Here is a 22,443-nt window from a genome sequence, read left to right as displayed (position 1 = left end):
CAAACTCAAAAAGTTTAAGATGTCAGGATCATCCATATTAGATCCGTAAATAGAACATATTGTTAAAGGGACACTGTTGATTATGAATTTGACAGTCACCCAATGACCAAATTGGTCCTCCTTGACTCTCCGACAAATTCCTACTCCACTTCGTGCAAGTACAGCCACACCCCTTATAGTAGTGCTTTGACGTGTATATGCCACAAAATCTAAGCCACATTCCTTCAGCCAACCACTTTTACTACATGGGATAAGAGTTTCTTGAAGACAGAGAATATCTATCTGCATAAGCTGAACACAATTAGCTAAAAATCCCCTTTTTCTCCTGTCATTTAATCCACAAATATTCCATGAGCATAATGCTACTCCTCCCCTTCTACCAGTCATTTAGTAGGAAATCAGATTCTTCATCAGGCCTAGGCATTAGAAGCAGGATACAATTCCAAATTGTGCCAATAGATAACAGTTTCATTAAACAAATATGCTCATGAGAAAATATAGACAAAAATGAGAACAACAACAACGTTACACCCCCCCACCCCAGCCCCCCACCGCCCTTTTCCCCGATCCTCTTCCCTGATCCTCCCCCCTTCTCCCCTGCCCCCCTGCCACCCACCACATAGGGCATAGGGGCAAAAGTCCCAGGTGATCCTGAGATGAACCGCCACCCCCCAGCTAAACTATCCACCCTCCAACTACTAGGCTATCAGACTTATTATCTACTCTTCAATTGATTCCCTAGTATTGCTAATAGCCAATTAGACCCAGACGACACCCTGATGAAAGACAGACTTAAAAAAAAAATCATAAGTGTATAGGTTCTACCAGCATTATAATGAAAGCGAGAATTCCTTGGCTTGGATTTTACAAAAAGTAATGGGTCTTCCCCTGATGAACCACCTTTAATTTGGCAGCATTAAGAAGAAAGGCCTGTGCCCCCTTAGCCTGAAAGACTGGTTTCAGATGACGCAAAAAACACCTCTTTTCCACAGCGGTCTGACAGAAGTCAGGCCTTACAAAGAAATCACAGCCTTTCGCAACTTGTTTCCGGTCCGGCCTCGCCAGATCGTACAGAGCCTCCCTAGCCAGGAAATTATTCAGGGAAAAAAGGATGGCACGTGGCCTGTCGTCTGCCTGACCAGTTCTTTTGCGCTGATTAAAAGGGACTCGATGAGCCCTCTGAATTTGCACTTTCCAATCCCATTGTTGTAACTCGGGTAATGCCTCTTCAAAAGGTTCAGTCACAAACTGCCGGGGATCTTCTGCCTCTTTGCCTTCGGGAATACCTAGGGCTCGTAAATTGTTCCTTCTTGATCTATTTTCCAAGTCGGTTAGTTTCCATATTGTATCATCTTTCACCGCTTTAATGGATTTGGTCAGGTCTTTCTGTACAGCAAGCTCGTCCTCTAATTGCGAGATCCGTGTCTCAGCCTCACTGATTCTTATCACAAAATCAGAGCATGTCTTCACCATCCGGTGCATCGAATTCTGTAGTTTGCGACACGATTCCTTGTGTCCGAGAGCTCTCTGCTCTGGTTTCCGCACGATGAGCCATGATGCTCTGATATATTGTTGACAGCGTGATTTCTTCAGAACCATTAAGATTATTGTCCTTCATAGTCGTCGCCGGCTCGGCTGAGACTGCTTCATTTCCATTGAACTGAGTTGAAAATGAATAATCCCAAGTGAGTGACCCGGCTGCACCTTGCTCTGGAAAGGCACCTGACTCTTTTATTTTACGAACTGTATTTATCTGAGCCGTATCGCTGCCTTCCTCCTCCCACTGCAAGCTACTCGCATCACTTTCTTGTGCAGCCCAGTCTTTCCCGTTACTGTCATCACCGGACAGACTAGAATGGTCTGATAGAGAAAAAAATTCTTCCTTAGACATCAAAAGAGTGGGCGACAAAACAGCAGAGTCCCTAGGAGTCACCTCTATTACATCCTTTGACTGATCATGGGTTGAAGAGACTCCATCTCCCAGAATACATTGTTCCTGCACTGATACAGGATTCTCAATCACCAGGGAGTCTGATAGAATCAACGGCTGAGGGGTCCCATTATCCCTACAGGCATCAACACCAACAGGATTTCCATCCCCCACCATTCCTAAATCAAATCCGTCCTGTCTCCCCCTATCTACTTTACCTAACGCCTTACCTCGCAAAAGTTTGTTTGCAGGGCAGTGATAATTGCAGATTTATCACTAGATTCAGGAGTCGGTGGGGGAGCAGCTTCTTTTCTTTAAGTTGATCTCCTGCTGCCGGGTCCCGCACATTCTTGTTCTTGCTGGACTGTATTTTGAATAGCGCAGGAACCGTCTGTCTCCCATGAGTAAGAGTGCTATTTTTTTTCAGTGGGTCCGGTGATCCGCTTGCTGCCGCTACTGCCTTTCCCGACTGGGGTCCCATCAAATCCGGGCTAGTTCCAGCATGATCCGCCTTACGAGGACTCCCGGGGATTATTGGCGCCACGCGGGTCTTTCCACCTTTGATGACTGCCTTAGGAGGCATCGCCACGTTGCCAGTAAAGTTTTTGAAAGCCGCCAAACGGAAATGAGTGGGGCTCCCCACAGTTGAGGCCAGGACAACCAGATCATTCACGCTGTGAAGACACTGTTAAGGTACTATGAGGGCAGTAAACCTGCTGTTCTTCGGTTAGCTACATGGGAGGGAGAAGTAAAGCTGGGAGAGAGCAGGAGTCCGCTCACTCGGCCATAGTCACGGCCGCCATCTTGCCCCTTTATATAGCGCAAACTTGACCCGAAGGTATCAGAGCGCTTTACACGAGCACTAGTTGCGTTACATGAGGACACATTCATTTTTGTTAGGCACGTGGAGATTAAGTGATTTGCCCAGAACCACGCAAAAACCAAAGGAAATGATGGGCGGAGTGTTGAACATTGCAAGCACTCACCCCCAGTCAACTGATCTGGGTTTAATCCATCACCAGAACCACAGGATGTTGTGCGTCCTTGCCGAGACTCGAACCTGGCTCCCCAGATTTGAGATCGACCGCCCAAGCCGTTAGGCAACATCCTCTCCCCAGCCTGACCATGACAATAACATCAGCAACATATAATGGCCACGCTGAACCATGTATTGTAAAACGGTCTCATATCTTTTTGGTGCATCCCAAGAATTGTACTTTTAAAATGAGCCTCATAAACACTACCAATACTGATGCAGCAGACCAATGACAGCTAAGTACATTCTCTGAAAGTGCATGCTGGAAGTATGCATTGCTTTGCGCCGCAAGACACAGACTAACTCATTATTCAATGGGGTTCCCAATATCCCTCTATGAGATGTCAATGTAGTGACCCTGTGATATTAGTAACTGTCCCTTTAAGGAAGTAATGCATCTGCTACGCGCACCCAGTGGACGCTAAGCCGTGCTGTGGAGGTTAAGCGGGGCAGAGAGCACATCCCCTGCCTTCCGGCGCCACGTCATCCAAAGTGAGAGCCTGACACTGGCTTCCGTTTGAAGGATGTGATGAAAAATGAAATACAGTAGAGGCTAACGTGTCAGCAAGCATTTCACCTTTTCTTTTTAGCAAATGGAGTGAAACAGAAGGAGCTTGCCTTCCTGGAACTCAGAATCTATGTATGATTCCAAGAATGACATTGTTTCTGTCAGATCAGTATTTAAAGGGAAGGTGCCTCTCCCTTACACTAAAGTGGGGGGCAGTCACATCTCCAGGTGTCAGGGAAATGCCAGAGTTACACCACAAGGCAAATTCTATTAAGTCAAACAGTCAGGACATATTTCAAAACCATAAGAGGTAGCATTGGTATAGTTTACTTAGAGACATAGGCACACGCTGCCTTCTTTAATGTAATATTTTGGCCATATTATACATCCTTTCACTAGGACAAAGATACTTTATTTGCAGCATAATGGACGTTTACAGGAAAGCGATCAGAGCAAAGAGATTTCGGCTCAGTCCATATTACAAGAAGACCTCCGATTCTTGCTAAAACTGAAGGGGCTAGTGCAAGAAATATATGAAATATCTATAGCTTACAAATTATTTTGAATCTGGAATACAGTTCTAAACAAAAACTCAGGTATATGTTTTGTTAAGCTAGTAGCTCTCAGCAGTGAAACCGTTTGGCCCTGCAAATGCTTTTTTATGTTACATAGCTGCGATAGATGCACACACATCCACAGCGACCAGCTGTGAATGCATATGTATTATTTTAACAATGGCTTTTAAAGGTTGAGATGGGTGTGAGGCCATTGTTGAATGGTTTTTTTTTTTTTAAATCAAAGGCACATTTCGTGGAGCATATGCACTCACAGGTGGCCATCTTGAAATGAGTAAAGAAAATGTGAAAATGGGCATGGGCAGATAGAATGTGAAGTGCAAAAAGCTTTAAAAAGGAAAATAAGGTGATAGTGTCCAGAGAGAAATGGGAGTGCACATTTAAAAAGAGTGAGATTGGAAATGGTGTAGGAAACAACAGACTACATGGGGGAAAGCAAAATGGAGAGTAAAGGGGTGAGGGCAAAGTGAGGGGGGAAGTAGCTCACAGGAAGAGGCCGAGGAAACCCATGCACTCTCATGAAGCGCTTAAAGGAAGAAAATAGCTTCCTGTTTGGAAGCAATACCAGCAGTTGGAGGATACAAGGTAACTAATCAGAACACTGCAAGACTGAAATGCTCCTGGGTGGACAAACACAAACAATCTAGAGTAGACAATTGAGCTGGTCAACAATTGTTTCACATCATGAGCAAGAGACTGACCCAAAGCCCACTCTACATATAGTTGGAACTGTAGATCTGGCCAACAAACAGCAAAGCAGTCTGTAGCCATGACGTAACAACGGACTAAATTTTTAATCCACTGTTTTGCTGCTCATTCGATAGATGACGATGAGGAAAAATAACATTTAAAAAATGAAAGCCACTTACTTGGCGCTCGACTCATTGCCAAGCACAAAGTAAGTGGTTTTCCTTTTTAAAATTTTTATTTACCCTCGACATCTGTCAACTCCTCTCCCATCACCGCCCCGTCCCACCGCCCAATCGCTCTTACCTGCACTGGCCGTGACTCTCATTAATTAGTTACCAACAACTGGTTTGGTGTGGTAACTGATTTGCAAATGGAAAGGTGTTCTTGTGGGCAGATTGCTCTTTGATAATCATGGCAGGCGGCATCAGGCAGAGCAAACTGGGGGCCACAGGTATGCTTCCCCTATGTCCTCCTGGCATGTCCCAATAATACGCTTAAGACGTTGTCTCACAGATGCGTTTTAGATTCACTGTAGCTTTTGAATCACGAGACGGCGACTCTCGCAGTTGTATATACTATTGACATAATGCACTGAACTAGCCTTCCGTAAGGTATTCATGAAAGCAATTTGAAGGATAGAATTTTATTATGATTCGCTGATGTATACTAGTCATGGTCTTAACAGAATATTAACTATATATGGAATAAAAAAGATGCAGAAATTAAAATGCTTCTGAAATGCAAGAGACCCCAGAGAAGCTGATACAATTAAATGATAAAATATTGTTTTTTATAGAGTGCTTGCTGTCCCAGACTTTGCTGCTTCGAGCACTGTAGGCAATAAAATAAAGCTCAATTCATCACAGTGGACAGAATGCATATTATAGAAGGCTTAACTCACTTAGCCACATTAGAACAGCTCTTCTTAGTACCCATGAATCAGATCCAGGAACTCTTGGGGTTATATTCACAGAAAACTCACACAACACAATGTTGCTGCACTGCTTTATGTGAGAGGGAGAGAGCAGAAGAGAACCATATTTACAAAGATTGGGCACTGCCCTACTCGCTCTAATGCTGCCGAATAATCAGGCAGCCCTTGCACTACGCACACACCTTTGTATCGTAGTTTAAAGGTGTTTGCACCATATCTAGCATAGATTTTGTACTGGAAGGATACCCTTCCAGTATAAAATACTATGTCTAGATAAACTTTAAAACGTTTCATACTTTGGATGTGTGCTGTAGACTGCAGCACACATGCAAACTTGGTAATGTTTGGAGACATAAAAGTAAACAACTATTTCAAAAAGGTGTTATTATTGGTCAAAACCCTGTCTACTATTTTTAGTACATGGAGGTTTGCATCAAAACCTAGGGTGGTTGCAAGGTAATGCCCATGTAAGCCCATGGAACTCCTCCAGATGCAAAATAATGCAGAGCATCGAAAAGCACTGCTTACTCTTACTTTTAGACAACTTTCTAGCACAAAAGTAAATTTTAACAAAACATTTGCGTTTTCTCACCTGCTCATCTGTGATCGACTCCAGGTCAGAACAGGATACTGGGCTCTCACCACTAAGCCAATCACAAAGCTGCAATGCAGCGTTGTGATTGGTCTGAGCGCCGTGACACGGCACTCAGCCAGGAGCTGGAGGGGTGGGCATGTTCGCCATGCAGGCTTTAATGGAGCCTGCATGGAGCCTGCATGGAGAACAGGGAAGTGAGAAAGACTGTTTTGGGCGTCCAGGGACGGCTGACCGTCATTGCGCACAGGAGTGTTCTACCACTCCTCTCCTACTCTGCAGCCCCACCCCCTCACGCACACTGCTACAGCAGGTAACAAAATAAAATGATAATAACATTTCATTATGATAATTTTTTATTCCTTTCTTTTCCCGCTTCTTGGCAGTGGGGTGACACTCCTCCGTCTTAGAGCAGAAGACACCACCGAGCTTTTCAGTTTCAACAAAGAATCATTCAAAGAGTCTATTTGACTTTTTTTGCCTCCTAAAACTTTAACCTGAATTAATTTGTTCAAAGGAGTTAAACATGACTTGTTACCCACATTGTGTGCACAAGGGTATAGTGTTCTTTCAACCAGTGACTTAAAGCATTCTGTGCTAAAATACCAATGAACCATTGGCCAGGGGCAACATACTCAGACGCAGGTAGCCCCTAGGTCATAAGTAACATATCTGGGCCGTCATTGTTTTCATCATGTGGATCCATTCACAAAGACAGGGAAAAACATTTGCAAACTGAGATATACATATTCCTGGCCTTTACCATGTCGTTATTTGATAGTTTAGACATAGTTTGGTTACTAATCTGTATTTCAGTCCTGCACATGCATTGACGAGTGACGGAATAATTTATATGTAAATATGAATGTTATCCATAAATACTGATCTTCTATGCCTGGCTTCCTAACCATCCATATGCATGCTCAAGGCATTAGGTACAATATGTGAAGTCATTGTATCATCTGCAGTCCATGTGGTCCATTAGCGAGTTCTTGACACTGTAGACGCAGTAAAAATTAGGTGGATGAATGCTATGGCCATACGTAGGCAGTAGCTAAAGGTCCTTCAACGGCTTCTTGAAAGTAAACTGAAATAATTGTTGTTTCACGCAGCAAGAAGGATAGCTCAGTGAGCTGTAACAAGTTTTGATCACAAATTCAATTCCCATCCAGAGTGACTCGGTTGTCCTTCCTTTTTAATTCAGGAAATGGAGGGCCCCTGTGTAACAAGGAGGAGGAGGCGTGGTCTAGTAGCTGAGCTAGCAGCTTTGTATACTACTTCTGCCTTCCCCACTGGATTGAAAGTGTGTGATTTTTGACAAATCACTGATCTCCCTGTGCCTGAAACTGGAAAAAAGATGTCCTATGGAGGGAATTCAATTCTCATTACCTGATATGTAAATGTGCAACTCAAGTAAGTAAAACCCCCACTAGATGTACATGATTAACGCCATTAAGTCTGGCTCTCATCGTGGTTTGCAGTTTACACGAATTGGATTTGGCAATGTTTGCATTCAGCGGGAGAAAGCCCCCACGCACGTGCAACAGTGGAATCAACCCAGCAGCAGGCAAACAGTTGCTAGGCAAGCTCACAGTATGAGTATCATCCCTGTGGCAGGGTAGAGAGCCATGGGGCAGAGATCAAAGGGGATCTGCCAGGCAGAAGGGCAGCAGTGGCCCGAGCAGCATCTATGAAGTAGAAGAGAGGAGCATTAAAAGAGGGAATGCTTTATGAGTGGCCTTGCTTTAAAGAAAATGCTACATGACCCTACTTTTTAGATGTACAATAGTCCCTCATGTTTACAGTTCAATGCAGGATACATATAACCCGCCAATTAAAAGGTAGCTATTCGAGCCACATCTTGGATTGTCCCCGTACATGATTAACAGTAGCGGAGACCTCAATACTTCTGCTGGATTTACACCTGCTAAAAATCCCTTGGTGAATTCCTGGCAGGTATAAAGAAGGTAGATTTGCTCCTAAATGCAAATTCAGAATGATGGAAGGCTGAGCTGGCTTTGCCTGCAATTCAAACTCGTCACCTGCAGATAACTACAGATGAGAGGTGAGCATTTAACTAAGAAAGCCTTCTTGCCGGCTATAGTGGTCACAGTTCCTCCACAAACTGAAGAATTTTCTGCCATTTCCCAATTGTAAATCAAACCCTAAATCTGCACACATACATACATACATTTGTTCTCATTCTAAGAATGGCTTTTTTGCGCATGGTAAAAAGGTGCAGGAGAAAAAAAAAATACTGGATGTTTGTAGTTTTTTCTGGGGCTAGTTTTACCTCCCCATTTAGCATACCTTAGGTCAGTTTGAAAAATTATTTGTTGAGTGGTTTTCCTGCCTGGTAAAACCATACATTTTCTTTGGTTCTTATATGTTTTCTCCATGCAAATTTCTCCAGGTAATACCTGCTGGAAACTGTGGCTGATTTTGAGATTGTCGGAGAGGGTACTCCACAGCAACGGCGGCAGAATCCCCTATTTTATTTAGAAGTGGGTGACCTTACATAGGTCAATGACAGAGCCTACTCTGGCTGAATCGCTGACATACACCTTCGGCAGCCTGACGGAGTACAGGTTGTCGTCAGACATTATACCGTCTGCCCTATTTAGGAGGGCATTGTTATTTGGTTTTTGTGTGCTATCAGTCACCGCAGGTAAAACCTGGCAATGAGGAACACAAAAAAATAAGCGACTTCCCCACCATAGGCGAAAATTTACTTTTCATTTTGACAAAAACAAACTCCTGCTTTGGAGTTTGTGTATGGAAAATTGTGTAAAAGTGTGTTGGACGGCCATCCTGTTTGACAAAGCCATTGGTCAAATATTTACAGCATTGACAGGAACTGCCATGACAACAATTCTTGATGATGTTCAGAGTTGTCTGCAGGGCCAGAGGACAACTCTGGATTAGGGGACGGGATGTCTGACAGGGCAAAGTTGGTCTATTTACTCCATCACTTTTTCAGATATTATTCTCTCTGTCCAAATCTAAACCAGGTCCTTAGAGTGGGAAAAATCATGGTTGATGCGCGAGCTACACACAATGTGGAATGTGGACATTTGAGCTGGAGTCGAGATTGAGTGGCTAACTCGAAATGGAGGAAAGAGGTTGACTCACACACGCATCTAGGAGTATGGGAAGTTTTACTACAGGAGTACTCTTTTACGTACTCTTACCAGGCGCGCAATGCCCATTGGGCTCAAAGAGTTCCACCCCCACGTCGAGTGTGTGAGTCCGGCTGAGACAGCTTCCCAGGCACACACACACACAGTCTTTGAGCTGCTGTGGGCTTGCGTCCTTTTTAGGTCTCGCCTGAGACAGCGCTTTAGCACTGCTCTCGCGAGAGCTTTTGTTAAAGGGGGATCTGGAAGTGCAAACGAGTGCTTTTCAGGCCTCCAAATACAGTGCATGTGCGCCGGGCACGCGCACCATTTGGCAGCCTGAAAAGCACTCGTTTGCTCACTTTCACGGCCGCTTTGATGTCCTCAGTGAGCCGCGCGGCCACTGAGGACATCAAAGCGGCCGTGAAAGTGCACACCATTTGCCACCCCTTCCTGCTTGTTTCCTGCCTCTTCATTGCTTGCCCGTCCCCCAACCGCTCCTGCCTTAGTGACTTGCTACTATTTTCGGACTGCCGATTCTGCTGTGAAACCACTCTGTTTTGCCCTCACTGTGTTGATGCTGCATGAGTTGTTTCTAACCCTGAATCAACATTAATTGCTGGGGTTATATGCAAGGATATGGTCAGTACTTCGGGGCTAAATGTGTCTGCGGGTCGGCTCACCGTGATTATAAAAAGAAATTCTTTAAAAGGGAAATCATGCTGACTTATTTAAGCATTGGTACAAAAATGTGCTTAATGTTTATCTTAAAAACATCTCAAACTGGTTCCTTCAGTAATTTCCTGAAGAAGCTCAATCACACAATTATTAACATACCATTCACGCACCATGAGCAGCACAGGACACTTCCCTCAGAACTCCTCTTTATGCAAATAATAAAGTTCCAATATGAGCTTTGCACTTAGTAAGGTTATTGTTGAAGACATGGGGCTTACACACAGTGGTTGAAATGATACTCCACGTAGAGGCACATCTAATAATCCTCTGCACATACATCTAGACTATCATGCATTTTTTGGGGCTGTAGGGAGATTCAGAATAGGCACAACTTCTCTAGGCCATCTGTCTGTACGCTGCCTCATATTACCCACGCAGGAACATGATTTAGGAATGTTTTTATAGAAAGCATTGGCAAAGCAATAGGTTTTGTCAATGCAAAATCTATGAGCTTGTTAATGTTTTTTCTTGTACTGTGCACAGCAGTTAAGCTTCTGAACAACATGTAAAAATTAAAAAAAGCATTTGCAATTCAATAGGTCTTGCATTACTGAAAGTTTGAGCTATTGGCATAGCAAATAATAATGCAAGGCCAATAGCTCAAACTTTCAGTAATGCAAGACCTATTGCATTGCAAATGCTTGTTCTTGCAGCCGCACCCAAGTACTTCACAGGTCTTTAAAAGACCATTTAATTGTTAATGAGGCTTTGCTGTGTTTTCACCCCTTTTTAGAGCCTCTGCATCTCCACTCTCCATATTACTGCAAGAGTCAGCCCCTCCCTCCGAAAGTTTTGGTAGCCCCCCTCCCCCCCGAAATTTGGCTCTAGTTGCGCCTCTGACTCTTACATACCTTTGTGAATCGGCTCAATAGTAGGAAAAATAAGCACCCCTTAATTATGTGTTAGTGTCCGCATAATGCCAACCATGCACGCAGCAGGAAATCCGGCTCGGGGACGCGAGAGGTAATTGTCCCCCTGCACCTTTCTGCCCCACAGAGACATTTGCAGAACGTGGATAGATTTTCGATTAAAGTGGTTAAACGCCAGCTCGTTATCGGTAAAACATTTTAGTATTGGTGGCTTTGCTGTTTCATAGCCCTGAACTGTTTTTCAGTCCTTTTATTCGGTTGTCTGTATGCACGTGTTTGCTTCACAGATTAGAGTACAGAAACACTCTTTTCCCGCTCCAGGACCAGCGTTCGATGTCTTCCTTTTATTTTATCACACTGTCGCTGTATTTTGCCTTCATCTGGAGACCTTCCGATTTCTAAACGCATGAATAAATATTCAAAAAGTGACAGTTACGGCTAAGCTACTTACATTCGCTGCACGCAGTAGAACGCTACGCACTACCTATAGCGCTGAGTTGCAATAAGAAGCTCCCTGCACAGTGCTGAGTAGGCACCCACGAGCTGCCTCCTCCGTTTTCTAATAATATTGACCTTTTCCAACTGTCAAACATGTCCTATTAATTCGCGAGGTCTTAACTGAATTTGCTCACAAACCCGGACGGCTTGCGGAAGGATGGCTGTTGTAATGTATAATTCATTTCATAGCGAATTTTATTTCCTCAGAATATTTAGCAGACTTCTCATAAGAATCAGTTTTTTCTACAGCAGCCACCAAAACTCTGGGCTGCAGTATATTCTAATCCATGTTGCTGTTTGCCTCTCTTTATTGCAGGCTAGTGATGGGATTGGCAGATGAGGGCGGGGTGTGTGGGGGCAACTTGCATGCCAGAATCTACCCTTTCAATGAAATTCAACTATTCAGGGTCGCTAAAATTATGCGCCAAGGGAGAATCAAATTATGCAGCAGGGTTGTGATTAAATTATGTGTGAAGAAAAAGAAAATGATGCCGCATAATGCAGCACGTTTTGTAATACTTTTACTTCCTTATTTTGCCATTTGTACACATGTTAACACCGTCTAACCACCGGTTGCACCTCATTCGTCCTCATTCGTCCACTCGGCGACAGCTTTCATTCCTTGGAGGTTGGCTTTGGCGATGAGGGGGTCCTTGGTGAGGGAGAGGATCAGCTGTGTGTCGTCGGTGTAAGAGATGATGTTGAGGTCGTGCAGTCGGGCGACGTGGGCGAGCGGTGCCATGTAGACATTGAACAATGTCGGGCTGAGGGATGATCCTTGGGGTACGCCGCAGATGATCTCGGAGGCTTTGGAACGGAAAGGGGGGAGGCGGACGCTCTGGGTTCTGCCGGAGAGGAAGGAGGTGGTCCATTCCAAAGGCTTGTCTGGGATCCCTGTGTCATTGGTGGCGGCGATGAGGGCAGTTTCGATACTATGGTTGCTGCGGAACACGGACTGGGACGTCCGTGTTGTTCTCCTCAAAGTTCTCCTCAAAGTAGCGGGTCAGCTGTCTGTTCACGGTTTTCTTCATGATCTACGCCGGGAACGGGAGCAGTGAGATGGGCCGCAAGTTCTTGAGGTCCCTCAGATATGCCTTTGGTTTCTTGAGTAAGGCGTTGATCTCGGCGTGCTTCCAGCTCTCCGGGAAGGTCGCGGTCTCAAAGGAGATATTGATGGCCTTGCGGAGATGGGGTGCGATGGTGGCGCTAGCTTTGTTGAAGATGTGATGTGGGCATGGGTCTGACGGAGAGCTGGAGTGGATGGTGTTCATGATTTTGATGGTGTCATCATCGTTTATGTTGTTCCAAGTGAGCAGGGGATCGATGTGGGTGGTGGCTGTGGGGTCTGAGGTGTTGGTGGCTGTCGGGGCGGTCAGGTTGTTGAAGCTGTCTTGGATGTCTGCGATCTTGCGATGGAAGAAGGTGGCAAGGGAGTCGCACAGGTCTTGCGATGGTGGGATGCCGTTGGTGTTGGAGCTGGGATTGGAGAGTTCCTTCATGATGTTGAAGAGCACTGTGCTATTGTGCGCGTTGTTCTCGAGGTGGTCCTTGAAGGAGGTCCTTTTGGCAGTTCTGATGAGGTGATGGTGTCTGCGGATGGCGTTCTTGTGGGCTGCGTAGCTATCCGGTGTCTGTTTGCGGTGCCATTTCTTCTCTAGTTTTCGGCATGTTTGCTTGGAGGCGTGGAGGTCCGCGGTGAACCAGCTGGCTTTCTTATTAGTGCGTCTGTTGGAGGGTTTCTTGAACGGGGTGAGAGTGTTGGTGCAGTCATCGATCCAACGTCTGAGGTTGCAGGCGGCGGTGTCGGGGTCAGTGGGGTCGGCGGGTGGGCTTTGGGCGAGGGTTGTGTTGAGCTGTCTTTGGTGATTTTGCTCCAGCTGCGGCAGGGGATCTGTTGGGTGCGTGGTGGGTTTCCGGAAGGTGAAGTGGATGCAGCGATGGTCAGTCCAGTGGAGTTCAGTGGTGTGGCAGAAGGTGATGTGGGAGCTTGCAGCATTTCCAATTAGAGCCAATGGATATTATATGTTTCATTTCTGTATGTATTTTTCAACAGCTCTCTCTTTGTGTGTTTCATCGTCTGCTTTGGTTGGTGCGGGCCGGTTCTATCTGTAAATATGTGAGTGCATGCACTTTTACTGAACAGTGCTGCAATGACAATACTCTAAAAGAAAACTTTACTATACACTAGGTAGAGGTGCAAAGCCCCTTAAATACAAATCACATGGTCTTTCCCACACCTGCATACTGGCTGTGTGTATTTCTTCCAAAACAAGGGAGACCCCAAGGGTTTTAAGCTCAGACATTCCTCTATGTGACTACAGTAACAAACTGATGGTCATGTCACATACAATCTCAAATACCTATGATCATATAAAAAATTACACTTCAACAATTTGAGTCACATTACTGTGTCCGACAACATTTCGATCCCCTAAGTGAATGTATGGAGCACCATCAGGGCCTAGCAACTATGCCTGGGACTGAAAATTTCTGCAAAAAATCTGGGATGGTCTGGAATTTAGAAGAGACTGAGGTCATCAGAATAGTGGGATGACTTGTGGGTACCATCAGTGGCAAACGGACCCAGGTCTTTAACCCCTTCGCTGCTAGGCCTTTCCCCCCTCCTGTGCTAAGCCTTATGTTTTTTAGCTATTTGGGGTAGTTCGCGCTTAGGCCCCTGTAACTTTTTGACCACAGAATGTATCCATGCCAAATTTGCGTCCTTTTTTTCCAACATCATGGGGATTCAAAAGGTACCCAGGGTTTGTGGATTTCCCTGGAGGGGACCCAGAAATTAGCCAAGATACAACTACATTTTTCTTTGGTGGGGGGAATGGGAAAGAAGGGCTACAGATGAAAGCATCTGTTTTTCCCTGCAAATGGTATCAAAAAAGGGGTTGTGGTACTGAAATCACCATCTTTCCAGCTTTCAGGGACAAGCAGACTCTTGTTAGAAAACCAAAAATTTTCACACAGTTTTGGCATTTTTCTGGGACATAGCCTATTTTTGCTATTTTTCGCGCTTTCAACCTCTTTCCAGTTAATGGTAGAAATGGGTATGAAAGCAATAATGGATCCTGGAAAACTATACATTTTAGAAAATTAAACAGAATTCTGAATTCAGCAAGGGGTCATTTGTGTAGATCCTTAAAGGTTTTTTTTTTAGAAACTAACCGTTGAATATAATAAAAATTGGAAATTAGTTGAAAAAAACAGCCATTTGTGTCAACGTTTTCACCTGTAACTTCTTCTAATTATGACAGCTGTTTGAAAGCAATATACCGTTACATCCGCTGGACCTTTCTAGTTGTGGGTACATATAGGACTTGCAGGTTCACCAAGAACTCGACGAACCCAGAGCCAATAATTCAGCAGTGTCTTGCAATGGTTTTTTATTGTGTACCGGGTATATAGCATCTCATTTGGGAAAATATATACATGGAAAAATCAGTATGAAAGACACCTGTGCATTTCTGAAATTGGAACAAAATATAGAGTTTAGAAACAGTAGATATTTGCACATTTCCCAAATTCTTAGTACCCATACTAGCATGAGAATTATAGGTTATTTTTTCAAAAAGACTTCTTTTTTACACATTGTTTTTCATTTGGAAGGCAGAAATGCATCTAAAGTCAATAGGTAATAACAGTTGCTCTACAACTTTGTGTTACCCTAAGTCTTCCAAGAAAAATGGTACCTCACTTGTGTGGATAGGCCTAGGGTCCGCGACAGAAAGAGGCCCAAAACGCAACGTGGACACACCACATTTTCACAGTGGGAACGGACCCTTTGTTTGCAAAGTGCTTAGCTCTAGATTTTGAACCCTAACTCTGCCAGCACCAAGGGAAACCTAGCAAACCTATACATTTTTGAAAACTACACACCCAAGGGAATCGAGGATGGGGTGATTCGACTGGCTCTCACCAGGTTCTGTTACCCAGTATCCCTTGCAAACCAACACATTTTTCCAAGCAAAACACATTTTCCTCACATTTCTGTGGTGGAAAGTTCTGGAATCTGCGTGGATCCACAAAATTCCACCCACCCTGCATTCCCCAAAGTCTTCAGAGAAAAATGGTACCTCACTTGTGTGGGTAGGCTTAGTGCCCGCGACAGGAAACGGCCCAAAACACAACATGGACACACCACATTTTCACAGTGAAAATGGACCCTTTTTTTGCAAAGCACCTAGCTGTTGATTTTGAACCCTAACTCTGCCTACACCTAGGGAAACCTAGCAAAACTTTACATTTTTGAAAACTAGGCACCCAGGAGAATCCAGGATGGGGTGACTTGACTGGCTCTCACCTGGTTCTATTACCCAGAATCCCTTGCAAACCTAAACATTTGTTTAAAAAAAACACATTTTCCTCACATTTCTGTGGTGGACAGTTCTGAAATCTGCGTGGATCCACAAAATTCCACCCACCCTGCGTTCCCCATAATCTTCAGAGAAAAATGGTACCTCACTTGTATGGGTAGGCCTAGTGCCCGAGACAGGAAACTGCCCAAAACCTATTGAGGCGACTTCATAATTACCTATCACAAAACAACCTGGTTTTGCAAGGGGGGGTCCCATGAGTTTTTGGCCTGATACCTCTCCCATGTTTTTCGGTGCTCGGGGGCTGAGATAGCCCCACAAGCACCGAAACTGTAAAACTGAAACTAAGTTTCAGTTTCGTTTTCATTGTAATTACGATGAAAACAGCCAATATGCTTTGGGAGGTTGGTGAAGCTCTTCCCCACCTCCCAAAGCAAACAAAAAAACATGGGAAATCCCTCTGCAGTTTATTAATGTGTGCTCATGACGGAATGGTTCCGACATGAGCACACTGGCACTTATGCTCATGACGGAACCATTCCGTCATAAGCATAGAAGGGGTTAAGGGGGAATTAATTCACAAATTGCTCAACCATAGGAGTGGGGAAGAGCAATTTGAAAGGTTGGTACGTCAATGCAATCAGTTGACCACCTGGCAACTAAGAGTAGAGAATGAGCTGATATCTAGCGGCGCAAACGGCATCAGGAACAGATACCCTGCAGTCAGTGGAAGCGGTGCAAGACAGGAATGAAGGACCTGATGTGAGTGCACGCACTTTATCTTTAGTTTTTATTGAACAGTTCTGCAATGACAATACTGTAAAATAAAACGTTAGTAAACACTACCTAGAGATGCAAATTTCCCTAACAACAAATCACATGGTCTTGCTCACACCTGCATACAGGCTGGTGTGTGCCATTTTCTTGGTCAGACGAGTGACTGTTCTTTACAACCCTTATCAAAACTGATGATGTTGCACAGCATGAAATATATCAACAATGTTATATCACATTAGATGAGATGGGTGGCCCCTGCACTCACCTCAGTGAAAGTCTACATTCTTAGGCATTTGCTCACGGCTAACATTCCCTCCCTCATGGGATGGACGTCGGAGCTAATTAGAAAGGCAGCAAAATCATAATATATGGATTCCAAGAACAAATTACGTTCTCTGGCCGATTATGGGTGCAGTTCCTTAAATATAATGTTCAACCTGCACTACCTAAACATATATGAATATACTGAGATGGAACCAGAGGCTGCCCAGGAGGCACCACAAAAGCCCTATAAGAGCAACATGCATCTCTAAACTACTTACAAACACTGAAAGTCATGAAATTCCATCCATGTAACTTAGAGAAGCAAGTTAATTCAGTGCCATGGATTCCATAACATTCACAGGAAAGGTCGGCCTGTAGTACATAACATTTATTTCAGCTGCATATTAGGTTAAATCTTACGTTTGCCAGCAAAGTGTCAAAAACGGCTATGTATCTGATAGATCAAGTTGGAGATGCTACTTTATGTCAACACCCCCCTTACCCCACTCCCCTTTTCTTCTTCCTCCATCAAACATTGGCCAAATCCTACCCATTTTTCCCTGCCTGACCTTGTCAACCACAATTCATCATTGTAGACGGATGACAAAGTACCCCAAGAGAAACTCGCTTACCTTTAGCAAAAGAGGCGGTATTAAAGCCCAACCAGATGTACTGTTACTTTCTTGGTGCAAAGGTCCCTGCTAATAGCAGTTCAATTGTTCTCACCCATGAGGTTGTGTACCCTCCTTGTTGGGGAGCAGTACTATTATTTTCCTTGGTTAAAGTCTCTTCGAAGTACTGTTGAAACACAAAACTAGCAAGGCCAAGGTAAAATGATATGATTTGTTTCTTTGATCTAATAACCTTCTAATCAATTGAAAGGCATATAGACTGTCCTCATGCAACAGAGGGACACTGGGAAGACCTGCTCTGTACTTAATACAACTCAGCCGCGGCCGCTGCAGGTAAGAGCAGTGGGGCTGTGGGGCCGGCTGGGGGGGGGGGATTTCGAGAGACGCCGATGAAGGAAGATCAATTATTTATTTATTTGATTTTCACTTGTGGTCATTCCTCGAAATTCCCCCCCTCCACCGCCCCACCGCTCTTACATGTAGCGGCCGCAGCTGATACAACTATCTATTGAACATTTAAGACTGTCTATTGACATGCGAAAATGAAAACTAAACATCTTAATCAAGATAATTAAAAAACAAAACTCTGGTATAGTTAAGACAACATGAGTCTAGAAAGTTCCACAATGCACTGCTCAATGGCTGTCTTTCTTCTACATTAATCGCTTAATGGCTAATCGGGGATCTTTGTTACTCCAGGTGCCACATTTTTCGTTCCATTTCTTACTACCTGAGGACTTTGTTCTTCAAAAAAAAGATATCTAAGAGTCTCCTTTTTAAACCACTCCCAACTTGAGGTGGACACCATACAAGGTATACACTCCCAAATTATTACCTGTAATCTCAAAGCCAATGAATCTTATCCAAAGCAAGAATAGTGGGTGGAAGGGACAGGATTCTAAGAATTGGGGTGAGAATGTTGGCCTCAGGAGTAGTAAAGTTTACAGGCAATTTATTGTGGCATTACATCTTGGGGCCACTTCCTCACCCCCTTAATTGCTACGTTGGGATATGCCAATTCAAAAGGCAGCTGTTAGGGTATATGTCATACTGAAACACACAGCAGGTGAGACTAGATACTGCAAACACGTAGGGAATGTAATCAAAGATTCAAAATAAATGCTTAACCAAAAGTAGCAAAATATGGTACTATAGAACCAACCTCCAGCTCTCCACTACCGCTCACTTGGGTTGGGAACTGTAACGAAGTATGAAATTGTACGGAGCTTCCCAAGAGGCATCCCTGTTGGTATCAGGCTCAAAACCACCCTGAAATTTGGACTTAGAGGTAAACAGCTCCCTTGTGGATCTCCACGGAATACAAGGAAGAGAAGCAGGTTGCTCTGCAGAAAATGCCATTGATATAACAGACTTCACACCTGGTAGGAGAAGAAACAGGAGGATTCAGACCCTTCCTGTTAAACCTTAAACTGATAAAGAAGGAATAACAGTGGAAAAGTCAGCTATTCTGCTAAGGTACCTAGAGATTACCCTCTGAAACTGGAAAAACAGAGTGAAGAAAGAACTCCTGGTCGTGTTTCTGATCAGATGGATTTTTCTTCTAAATAGTAGGGTTCCACCCACTAGTGTAACAAAACTTGAGGAAGTTCTCCTGCAAACTACATTGAGGGACCCACTCCGGACTCAGTCAGGAGCTATCACGCCAAGGTAATGTGCTGAGGGGGGCCCTGCTCCATGGGGGCTGTGGGGGCCTTTGTTATATCACTGGGCCTAACCTGAAAACTACTGTATCAGGAAACAACCTGAGGTACAAAGGGCCACAAGATAATGACTTTAATTCTCCCAGATGGTTGGCAGAGTTAGCTGTGAGAAAAAACGTGTGAGAGAAAGACATTTCAAGATGATTTCTTCCAAAGGCTTAAATGAAAAAACCTGTAATGCATGAAGAACCAAAGCAAGAGCCAAGAAAGGCATTTGAGATTTGGAAATGAGACATGCCAAAGACCAGCCTTTAAATAGAGGCTGAGCAGGAAGCCTCAAGTCCTTCAAACATTCTTCAGGTTATTTTAAATTCCTAGTGGCTGACCACTAAACTTTGAGAATAGCAACAGCCAATTATTTGTGGAAGCAATGCAAAACTCTAGGACTAAACCCCTTCCCAGGCTCAAGGGTGTACATACTTTATTATACACTATTCCGGTAAGGTGCCCAATAGAGATTATGAGCTTTAAGGGTTGAATCTTATTAAGATTTCTGACCCCTGAAAGCGAATTTGTCAACTTAGTCACTGAAGTACTGGCTTCAAAAAGCCAAACTGTCAACTGGAGTATCCTGAGAGTATGCAGGTCTGGATAACTCACAGAAGATGGAATTAGTGCAAGAATTCTCTGTAGGAAATTGGATTCCTGATTGTTGGGGTACAAACACTCCTCAAGCAGCAACGACAATTCTTGTCACGGTGAAACACATTTATGCAGCACTTCAAACGGTCTTAAAGTGAAAACACGGAACAAAAAAAATCCCACACCAATTAAGGAAAATAGAGTAAAATGTAACAAAATATTTGACATGAAAGCAACAAAAATCCAATTACTACATACGGAGATATGCAAATTGTAAAAGTTTACGTGAAAATAGTCCTTAAAATGGCATAGCGCCAATTCTGGCTATCTGATCGCGCCGGCCTCGATAAAGTCGCAGGTTCAGACTGACCACAATGGAGCACTGGCTGGATATAGAGACCAAGTTAGGCCCGCTGATCAAAGTACCTAAAATCTGGGCTGCTTAGTGTTGCAAGGTCCTGCGTCGCGGATGCATTTCTCAGCAACAGCTTAGAGATACTGCATCGAGGATGCGTCATGCAGCATTGGTTCAGAGGAGCTGCGAGGCTGCGATATGATTTCCTGTGTTAAGGATGCGTTGTCCAGTGGCGATTCCAAAGTGCTGTGGAATCACGATGTGAGGTCCTGCGTTGAGGATGCGTCATGCAGCAGCGGTTTTGAAGTGCTGGATAGTCCTGCTTCAAGTATGCCTTGCGCAGCAGTGGTTCCAAAGTGAGGCTGTGATGTGCTACGCTGAGTCAGTTCTGCTTGGGGCACATCTATGCTGGCAGGGCACCTTCAGGCCCACTTCCAGGGGTCCAGAACTGGAGTGGCATAACTTGGAGGGAACGACTCAGACAGAGTCAGTTGCTGGGTGCAAGGGAGTTGGAGCCTTTTCTGTCCCTGAGGTTCAGATAAGGAAGTCAGCAAAGTAGACCTTGGAGCCACTCTGGTGGTCCTGGGCTTAAGATGCAGGTCAAGTTGTTCTTTCTCAGGCATCAGGGCAGCAGAGTTGCGGCACAACCGTGTATCAATCCTCCTTGCAATAGACCAGCAGAGTAGTCCTTCTTCTGAGTCTTCCACAGGTTCAGATGTGCACTGAAGATTTGGGTCTGAGGGCCTAATATTTATACTTGGCCCCTGGTTTGAAGTAGGAGAAGCTTCTAGAGTTCTCCTAAAACCAGCATCAACACCTATTCCCCTTTGTCTCAATGCCAGGGAGCAATAGACAAAGACCAATTGCTACCTACACCTAGTCATAAGATCCAGGATGAAGCCTGCAGGCGCCAAATTGTTAGGACAAGAAAATGCCAACTTACATAAAGTGAGATTTTACAATCAAAGAGAGCTTTAAGTTACAATTCTATAGATGCCAAACTCGACTTTCCTACTTGCTTCCAATTGAAAGTTATCATTTACCAAATTTAATAGAGTGCCCAAAGTCATTCTATGGGAGTTATAGTTCTTGCAGTAGAGAAAAACAAATGCAAGAGTTTTTCACTACCAAGACTTGTAAAAGTTCAAATTACATGGTGAAACTTTTAAACACCCTGCCCCCGGGCTAATTAGGGCCTACACTAGGGGTTACTTAAAAGTCACTAAAAAGGAAGGTTTAAGCCTGCTGAATGGCAGTTAAACTTACAACTGCACACACAAGCTGCACTGGCAGGCCTGAGTCATCTTTAAAGGGCTACTTAGGTGGGTTGCACAAAATGTTCTACAGGCCCAACAGCAGAATTTGATATACAGGCCCTGGGTACATGTAGCACCACTTCACTAGGCACTTACATGTACATTAAATGTGCCAATGGTGTGTAAGCTAATTCTACCATGGTTAAGGGAGAGAGAGAGCATGCTCTTAAGCATCGGTTAGCAGTTGTAAAGTGGGCAGAGTCCTAAAGGCCAACAAAAATGGGTTCAGAAAACAGGAGGGTGAAGCCAAAAAGTTTGGGGATGACCCTGCAGAGAGGGTCAAGTCCAACATCCTCTTTCTCCTCATTGTCGGAAAACAAGAACATTCTTGGGCAAAAAAGTGTGATCAACAAATCTGAATAAGTAATCTTGATCAAGGAAACTGGATGGGGTCATCAAAGAAGGACATCCACAGTCTAACCTTCAAGATTCTGAAACTGGTAGCAGCAATGGATTTTGCTGCACTAAAATAGTACATGTAGGCCATGTTGTCAGTCTGTGTCAGCAGAACAGAGACTACTCTGTCAAGGTTAAAATATCCAAAGAGATTGTTGTACAGCTTAGTTCTTTCCCAGTTGTGCAATCCTAACTTGGCCAAAGTCTTTGAGCAGAGAGAGAACCGCAGTTGGAACCCCAGCGCTGCTGCTGGCTACTTTTTATAGGAAGATCAAGCGGCACCCATTCAATCAAACAATGATATACAAACTCATTATTTCTGGTTATTTGTTGAAAGAACAGAATTATAATATTAATGGCTAACATGAAGTGGGTACCAGCATCCTAAGATTCAGTGGATAAGAATCCCTACATGAAGGCACGAACCCTGAACCACAGGCAAACAAGTTAAATTCAGGGGTTCAAATGTCATGTTTACGTCACCTGCCAAAATGAAATGGCTGGTAGTGTTGGCTGTTCAAGGTACTCATCATCATTGAAAACCAATTAAAGATATTAAACAGTCAAAGAGAGTAGTCTCCAGAAGGTGCTG

The 22,443-nt window shown here is 44.1% G+C and overlaps 1 protein-coding gene across 5 annotated transcripts in view; it reads right to left on the bottom strand.

Annotated features, from left to right (window-relative positions):
• Positions 1-22,443, bottom strand: part of MYO18B (myosin XVIIIB) — a 1,573,426-nt gene that overhangs the window by 826,588 nt on the left and 724,395 nt on the right. The window lies entirely within an intron of this gene.

This window comes from Triturus cristatus, chromosome 11 (assembly GCF_964204655.1).
Source record: "Triturus cristatus chromosome 11, aTriCri1.1, whole genome shotgun sequence".
Classification (NCBI taxonomy): domain Eukaryota; kingdom Metazoa; phylum Chordata; class Amphibia; order Caudata; family Salamandridae; genus Triturus; species Triturus cristatus.
The sequence above is the reverse complement of the archived record's forward strand: the minus strand, read 5'-3'. Positions and strand labels throughout refer to the sequence as shown.